Below are 9,532 nucleotides of genomic sequence, written 5' to 3'. Positions count from 1 at the left end.
CTATGCAATTTTTTTATGCTCCAAGCAAATTTCTATTAGTTGGATACTTCCCCACAAGTGATTTGAAAAATACTAGATATTTAGGGGTGGAAGTTAGATTTTTTTATTTGTTAATCTCATTCCCTATAAAAGAGGGTCATCCATAGTATACACAGTACTGACCATAACCAACTATACCAGTGAAATAGTTCCTCCCACTTTAACTGGTGTTAAGGATCTGTCTGCAGCAGATGGAAAGGTATTGGTCTTTTATCTAGAGAACACATTTTTTCCTCCACTCTATGCATATGATCAGTGTCTTCACTGAGTCAGAAGGGTGAATTTCTTAAGTTGTGCTGAAATGTGTAACTTAATTTTTACTCATTTCCAAACCCTTTCCCTGCTAATGGAGAACCATTAACAAAAACCTTCTGGATTAGTGGACTGGGGGCTCTCCGTGGGCATCATGGGAACTGCTTGGGTTACGGAGGATGTCCAACCTTATTCCTGAATTAGCTTTGCTAGGAAGAGATTGATTTGCCTTCTCTCAGTGGACCAAGGAGCTGGGATCCATGTTTTATTTTGAAATGCAATATGGTAGAGGCCTTAGCACGCTGGTTTTCTGTAAGCACAGCTGGCTGAAAACTGAAGAGAGGTTCAGATCAATTAGATAGTTTTCTGGTTTAAGGTTGGGAGAATTTGGGCAGTTCAGCCTGGAGAAGAGAAGGGTCTGGTAACCTTAATGTGGCCTGTAAATACCTAAAGAGGGTCTGTAAGTTAGATGGGGAAATATATTTTAGCCTGTTGCAGACTAAAGTAGATATATAGAAGGAAGACCTTTTTTTACCATAGGGGTAGTTAAAACTGGAACATGTTGCTCAGAGAGGTGATGGACTAGATGACCTTTAAGGGTTCCTTCCAACCTAAACTATTCTATGGATGGGATACTTGCTAAACATGATTTCTGCAGCTTGGATGTTTTGTCGAGAGCAGTTATACACAGACACAGGGTACATAAGTTTGTAAATATGATCAATGCTATAAACTTTATTATGTCTCATTCCTGCACTTCTGTTTCCATGCTCAGTTTGAAATATTCTGTCATATTTGTGACATAAAACATGCTGAATTTGCAGGCTAAAATCTTTACAGGATCTTAAATCAGTATTTTCTGTCTGAATTTGACAGTTCAATTTTGATTGTTCAGTTAGTTGATTGAAAAACAAAGAAGGAAGTTTTAAAAGTTCCCATGTAATGAGAGTTCTTTGGTTATTCATTTCTATTTGATTCTCTACCTGTACCAGCAATGTTTCTAAGTAACTGGGCAGCAAGTTATTTCTTAAAATCTAACTGTCCTGATAGCAATAAATCAACAGTGTTGCAATTGTCCAGCTAAAAGAATTGTAGAATCAAGAATCCTACCAAAACCATACAAGTCTATTTCTTTTGGTCACTTGCCATTAATTGGTATTTAATTGGTATTTAATACCAATGATAAGTTACCATTAATTGGTATTTAATACCTTTATTGGTATTAAAAATTGTCCCCAGCCTGAGCATTCTGGTTTCTTTTCAATTGTTCTGAGTTGTCAGATACTACACTGGTTTCTAAATGATGAATATATAGGCATTATTCAACACATAAAGCACAGGCTTACATTAGCACAGTTGGTGCTTAGAACATTACAATATGTTCCTGTAAGTTATGGATGCAGCATTGTCTTCCCTCTTTGCTGCCTTCTAATCCCTCTTCCCTGACCCCTCCTGCATTTATGAAACTCAAGCTGTTTTAGAAGAAACACCAGTATTCTTAAGTCCCATGTGATTTTTTTTTTATTCAGTCATAAGATTGTCCTCCAGAGCTGGTACAGAATATCCTGTTCCAGATCTCAGGAATACATTCATTCTTATTGTAGTGACATCTTGAAAGTCCCAAATCTCCTGATTTTATACAAGATAGAAATGACTGTTTGCCCTTTTTCGCTTCTTCTTTTTTTTCTTTTTTTTTCTTTTGTGAACTGCACTATGTGATTCTGTCTCTCAATTTATTATTCATTATTAGAAGTATTAATAATATCCTGAACCATTATTATTATTATTATTATTATTATTATATTATTATATTATTATTATTTATTATTATATTATTATTATTATTATTATTATTACGGTCATGCTTAGAAAGCCTAGTCATGTCTGAAGAGTCTAGCGCCCTAGAAATCAATAGAAAAAATAGCACAGGCAACAGCCACAGAAAACTCAGAGAGCCACAGACAAAGCACAATACATGGGTAACTCAGACAAATGCAATTGAAATGGGAGGACAGCAGTAATTAAAACGCTAGAGAACTAGAAGATGACTATTTTTTCATAGACATTATTACAAGATGGTATTAAATTGATCTTTGAAGAAAAATGAGACACAATCTGGGAGACAGAGCATCATAGCTGGAGGAGAACTGTTTAGAGTTTTCCCAAAGAAGCATTTGAGTGGAAAGTTCTCAAGGTAACATCCATTCATGCAAAACCAGTCCATTACTGAGGTTCCTTTTTTACTGCATCCAGTTTAAGTTCTGACCTCTCCGTTGGCAAGAGGTAGAAAATTCTGGTTTGACTCTTTGCTTTCCTCAAAACCCAAAGGCAGGAGGGCATTAGCTGTTTGGATCTTCAGCTACAGTCTTACAGACCCGGACTACTGTAGCTTTGATAATGAAAACATGCCTGAAAGGGATGATAATTAAAGTTTAGCATCTGGTATTTTCTATCTAGAAACCAACCTTTCTAGGTTGCACATCTGTCAAATGACCAAACTTATCAGGAAGTTCAATTAATTCAAATAATATTTAAAGGCAGAAGTGGTAGCATTGTGAAACTGTTCCTAAAACCATAATGGCACAGGCAATTTAATTTTTTTTTTAAATTCAAGCAAGAATACATTACAATTTTAGCTCGCCTACATGAAGAAAGGAGCCAGTATCTTGTGAAAGTTCATTTTACACTCCAGAGACAGAAGGCACTAGAATGGCGAAAGTTAAAGTCTAATTGGAAAACAATTTCTTTCTTGTTCATTGAGATCATTAGCACTTATTTGACACTTTCTAGCACTGTTTCCCTGAAAGGGCTCCCCATGAGATCCTAGCTGACATGCCTCAGATAAAATCAAACTGTACAGCATGAAAAGTTTATGAACAGTCTTAATCAACATTAATCAACTTTGGCATTTTACTAGGCTAAGGGGAAAATTGCATTAGGCCAAATGAAAGTCAGCAAACGTGTAGTAACATGATGATGGCTGCTTTGTGTTCTGCTCTCCAGACCAGGATTCTGCCATACTTAGAAGTACAAGTATGATTAAAACAAGATTCATTCACTAGCTACATTAGTATAATTACATTCATAATGATTTTCTAATAAGTAGAAAATCAAAACATTCTGAGGAGGGATTCACATGCAGAAAAGCTTGGCTATTTTTACTAGCAATATTAGTCTCAGAAAATACACAACCTCTGAGTACAATTATTACCTTTTTCATGCTACAGCATCTTACAAATTGATACAAAAAGTATACGTTAGGATTGCTGTCAGACAAAGGTATTTAAAATATAAGTTACAATTCTATTTCCAGCTTTCCTGATGATAGTGAAATATAAGCAGCAGCACTTGAACACAGTCTGGTTTTATAGTGGACAGGAAAAAATTCTCTATAAAAATGGTCTGACAAAGGAAGGATGGAAGGGAAGGAATAATAAAATATGAGCTCATTTTTGACATTTCCTCTTGCATTTCAAAGAGGTATATCTAAAAAAGAAGGTGTAGGGAATCTCCTTCTTTGAATGCAAAAGGAGTTATTCCATTGCTAGTGTGCAGAGAATCTTTTAGAGAGACAATACTTTAGATTATCAGCTGCTAAAGTCTGCCTTGTCTCTTAAAAAGGTACTAGTACATCCACTATAAAATTAGTGGCTGACACTTTCAAAAACAGGGCGTTTATGAGTTGGAAAAGAACAAGACCAGTAACTACCCTGAAGTATGAAACACTGAGTTAACACAGCTGCTTAGCTTAAATGTCATTAACCACTGTACTACAGTTCAGATTATTGCTACAGAATTGATATACTACAAAGCCAAAGAGGATACACTTGTGCAGAAAGACTTCCCAGCCTAGTCTCTGCTTTTCCATAGGAAATATTTTCACAGCAATTGTACATGCACTCCCATAAAGCAAACTGAGCAGGTATTGGCAAGTACCCAGCTGCGCTTAGGAACACATGTTTAGAGTTGCTTCAGTAAAGCAGTCCTGTCCTTAAAATGTCTCACTACTGCTGTACTTCTCTCCATAACAGTGGGCAGATTAATAACCTTTCTTAATTCCTACTGTATGTGTCAACATTAAATATCCAAATAAATTTTTCTAGTAATCTGGGTGCATTCTTTCCTATGTTTCTGTCTTGAATATGAGCTGGTCTAATAAGTAGCCATGTTCTATGTGTATAGTCTCCCCTGTGCCAGCTATTTCAAAAGATACCAAGCAAAAAACATCAATAACAGCTGATGGCATTTTGTTGGTTATACTGTGGATTTCATAGGTATTCATCCATCATTCACAGTTGTTTTCAAAAGTATTCATAGCTGTCAAGAGTTCAAAACCTATAAAAAGAGTCTGTAACACATTCAAAACTCAGCCATAAAAATACAGAAAACTGAGTTATTACACTAAAATAAAGCTTTGCTTCTTATGTACAAATCACAGCAGTCCACAAAGTGTGTAGGACAAATCAACATTTGACAGTTCTGGGTGCAGAGGGAAAAAGTGACAGAGGATGAGGACAAGGCTGAGGTACTTAGTGGCTAGTTTGCTTCAGTCTTTGACAGCAAGACCAATTGCTTTCTGGATATCCAGTCCTCTGAGCTGGAAGACAAAGATTGGGAGCAGAATGAAGCTCCCATTATCCAAGAGGAAATAGCCAGCAACCTGCTATGTGATTTAGACACCCACAAGTCTATGGGGCTAGATGGGATCCACCTAAGTGTACTGATGGAGCTGGCAGAGAGTTTGCCATGCTGCTTTCAGTCATCACCAGTAGTCCTGGGTAACTGGAGAGGTCCCAGTTGACTGGAAACTAGCCAAGGGGTACAAGAAAGGCTGGAACAAGGTTTCAATGAGATTTCAGCCTGACCTCAGTGCCAGAGAAAGTCATGGAGCAGATCATCTTGGGTGCCAACATGGGGCATGTACAGGACAATCATGGAATCAGGCCTGGCAAGGTTGGTTTTATGAAAGGCAGGTCCTGCTTGACTGACCTGATCTCCTTCTGTGATGGTGTGACCTGTTTTGTGGGTGAGGGAAAGGCTGTGGACGTTGTCTGTCTGGACTTCAGTAAAGCCTTTTAGCCTAACCCCTAACCTGCAGTAGCAGATGACTGCAAACATCTACAACGCTACTGACTCACATCCTGAGAGCAAAGAGGACATGATGGACACATGGCTGTTTGCTTCTCTTACAAGGAACTCCTTCTCATTTCAGTCAGAAAGTTGCTTCCTCTGACTTTGTCCACCTGATGTAACATCTTCAGCTTTTATACAGTTACCTGCTCTTGCCCTACACTGTTACTGTCCATAATTCCATATCCAGCAAGCATTTAATTCCAATGTTTTATGTCATGTTTCTTTCTAGGATGAGAAGGACATGCAAAGTGTCTCAGCTTTGCTTTATTCTCTCACAGAATACTTAAAAAGAGGAAAAGATAAACCTGTTCACTAGCTGAGGAGAAGTACATTGTCTCCCTAGTGGATGATGTCCACATGTCCTTCAAAAATACATTTTGTTCTGACCAGACCTTTGAAGCAGGAAAAAGGTAACATGAAGAAAGCAGCCCAAATTATTCTGTTCGTGTATACTTTTTTTTTTCCATATTTGGTTCTACAATGTGTACATACTGATTGCCTCTTGTACCTCTCCAAATTTGGTACAACGAATTCTACACTATATTTGAAAAAGAAAAATTAGCACAGTATATTTTCCCCAAAATGGTGAAGTTAGATTAAGTAAAAAAATATATGACAACTGTGTAGGGTGAAACAGAGCTAATCACTCAAGAAAGCAATATCTGGGGTGATAGGAGACAACATTTGCATGACTCAAGAAGGTATCGAAATTTCTACAAGGCATGGATTAATGAATCGGAATCACATATTAAAATAAGCAATGGGCAAATTTTGATTTATAGAGGTATTATTCCATTACGAGTTTCTATTAAGTGGACCATAAATTATCTGAACTTTACTCCTGTGTTTTATAACACCACTGAAACCTCCTGTTATAGTCCATTATGTATCTTCATTTTCCCTTATATTCTCACACACACAAATGTAGCAGTCTGCATGACCTGAAGGATTACTTCAATACTGAAAGGATTTAATTTATCAGATTTCTAATCATATGTCATTTAGAAGCATTTTACTTCAAGACATCATGTGAAGGAAAAAAAAATTCAAAAATGAAATCATAAAATAGTCCACCAGACAACATATAAGAGTTGTGGTAGGTTCTATGAAATTAGCTGCTGGCTGAGAATAGGATTTTGCAAATCCTCTAAGCACCAGATATGAACAAATAGAGGAAAAGCTAAATTAACCTGCTTAATTCTAAGTACAGTAGAATACAAATTGCCAGAATTATGCAAAGTACACACGCGCGCACGCATGCACGCGCACCCCACCCAGGGGCTAACCCACATTTTTCCCCATTTCTGAACCTGGTACCTTGCTCTGTTGGGTTGCTTAGGAGACTCTGATCCAAAGTTATGTCAGCAGGATTATGGAAGCTCCCGACAGGTCTACCAAGGCTGGGTAAATCAAAGATAGAGGCCAGACAGAAATTTCTCTCTTGATTCTTCAAGCGTGGGAGCTAGATGCAAGGCTGACCACCTTCCTCTTTAGAAATATTGCTGGCTAAGCCTTCACTTTGTCTCCATGACAATAGCCTTCTCAGTTCCTTGGATTAGTGGATAGCCCCAAACAAATCTGTGCAACAAGCATCAATCCAATCCCATCTTAGCAAAGAGCTCAAACCTTGAAGGTATCTGCTGCTCCATGTTATGTACAAGATCCTAGCATGTACATCCAATGCTGCAAGCTGGAAAAATCAGCTCAAGTTTTGAGGGAGATGGAAAATTACAGTATTGATATTCTCAGCATGAGTGAGTACAGATGGTCAGGAACAGATTGTATCAAATTGAAGAACAATAATAAAATCATGAACTACTGAGGTTCCCCTGCTGGAGGAAAACAGAGAAGTTGCACTGATTGTGAGTGACACCACATAAAGAGCCCTGTGAGACTGATGAGGAACCAATTAGCAGCAAAGCAGCAGGTACACAGTTCAAGTAAGTGAGGATGAAAACCCTCCAAACGGTACCATGATACAAAACCACTTCCTAAAACATCTTACAGAACCTTATTAAAAGTAGCACACCAGCATCAACATGGCTGGGCATAAATGGGAAAGTAGGGAGAACTAATTATGGCCAGAACATGACTGGATAACTGGAATCTGTTCACACAGCAGCACCAATAAAGACATTATCCAGCTTTGGTAACTAAATTATCTCTTGATGGCAAGAGCATGTTCTTCTGCCCACAAAATCACATCAGACTGGTGATAATAAAATATGGGCACAACATGGTTTTAACCTATATTAATTTTTATTTGTTCCTCTGAACATTTAGGCATGTAAGTTTTAGGTGCCAACAGTGAGTGTGACATATGTACTGCCATTGTGGAAAATAAATTTAAATAAAATACTTGCAGAAGTGAATAAAAAATAGCCACTCAAATGTATGGTGTTTAAATGTCAGTTCTTTAAAAAGTAATTTTTCTACCAAAAGGCATAATTTTCAGGTTTCACAAAAACAAAACCTGAGGATCTTCAGCAAAATATGTTAGTAGAACTAAGACTTCTCTGGTATTTTTCAATAAAAATAGGAGGGCTGGGTCACTGCAGTACTATGGAGTGGCAGTGTCAGAAAGGGACCAGCAAAGCAGAACTTCCCAAATGGTCAGGACAAAATCCCATTAAATGGAAAAAGTGAATAAATGTTTATGAATAAAAGACAATCACATTGGCAGATAGGAAAAAGGGGGCTTCTGATTTTAATAATAGCTAGAATTAACTAATAAAAAACAAAGGAGGAAATACCATTACCATAAAAGAAACCCTATCCCAAATTAAAGCAGAGATTTCCACTTCATAATGAAACTACCCTATCAACTGAAAAATAATCTATGTGGCTAATTTAAATAAGACAATAACTGTGAGAAAATAATCTTGCATTAACACAAAAATAGCTTAAAAGTGAAGAACTGGAAGGCACAACACCGTGTGGGGTAAAACAGATCAGATCTGCTCAAAGGCAGGAAAAAGAATCACAAAATGATGCTCTAAATCTTGAACTGAGCATAAAAGAATGGATCCACTTTAGAAGAATGTAGAAGAAAAACCTACCTGAAAGACAATTTTGGTGACTGTAAGACTGACATAGCATCACAGACCTCTCAAGAAAACTATCCTACATAGTTACACTGAATTGGCTTTGCAACATCACTGCATCTTCAGGTACTTTAAGATTACTTCTGGCAGCTGCTCTTGCGCTGACCGTACTTTCAGGCTGTGCACTGTCACTGAACAACCAGTGCACAGTGGGACACAGGGCACATTCCAAACATACCTAGACTGTGGTCTTTGGTATTGACTTTCAGAAAGCTTTCAAAGAGGATCTCTGAAATTTGTTAGTGAATCTGTACAATACCCAGAAAATGTTATGGTTTTCATTAAGACACCAGATAGATGGACCAAGATCTCTAAAAGTTAATAGTGAATTTACTGTATTTTGGAGGTAACACATCTTCAAGACAGTGAAATTCTGTGGTCAGGTCACGCACATGTAGGTCTGGACATTGCTGATGGTATCTGCTTCCTGGAGACATTGATAAAAAACATGCTGCTTAAGAACTGTCAGAACTGAATAAAATGTCCTGAAGTCGGAAAGTCGATAAACAAAGGTGATAAAAACCAGTGTGACCTCAGAGAATTGTATTGCTCCATAAGAGGGAAGTCTAAAGTATCATTACCTCACTAAAACAGCAACTTCTGCACGATTTCAACTGTGAGCAAATGACTCAAGTGGAAAGCTTTGCTTTGCCATGGCCGGCCTCCAGCAGGGAAATCTAACGCCCTCCATGACAAGCTAAGAGTCTTTTGTAGCTATGCATTAAACATATATCTGCAGGTCAGGAAGGAACAGATGGAAAACTGCTGTTGGCATTGGTATTCCCCTTGGCTACTCAGAAAGAGTTGCACAGAGAAAAGCAGGCCCTGATCTTGGACTGGACATTGTGCCCAAACCACCCAAACTTTGGCATCCCCAAAGACAAGAAAACCAGAGACATTTTCAGCACAGTATTCACTAAAGCAGCAGTTTTGCAAGAAAATTTAGGAAACTGTGATGGCATTGGCTTCTGATAGTACTTCCTCAAGGCAGCTGAAGTCTTATG

Source organism: Serinus canaria, chromosome 2 (genome assembly GCF_022539315.1).
Source record: "Serinus canaria isolate serCan28SL12 chromosome 2, serCan2020, whole genome shotgun sequence".
NCBI classification, from domain to species: Eukaryota; Metazoa; Chordata; class Aves; order Passeriformes; family Fringillidae; genus Serinus; species Serinus canaria.
Note: the sequence above shows the minus strand (reverse complement) of the source record.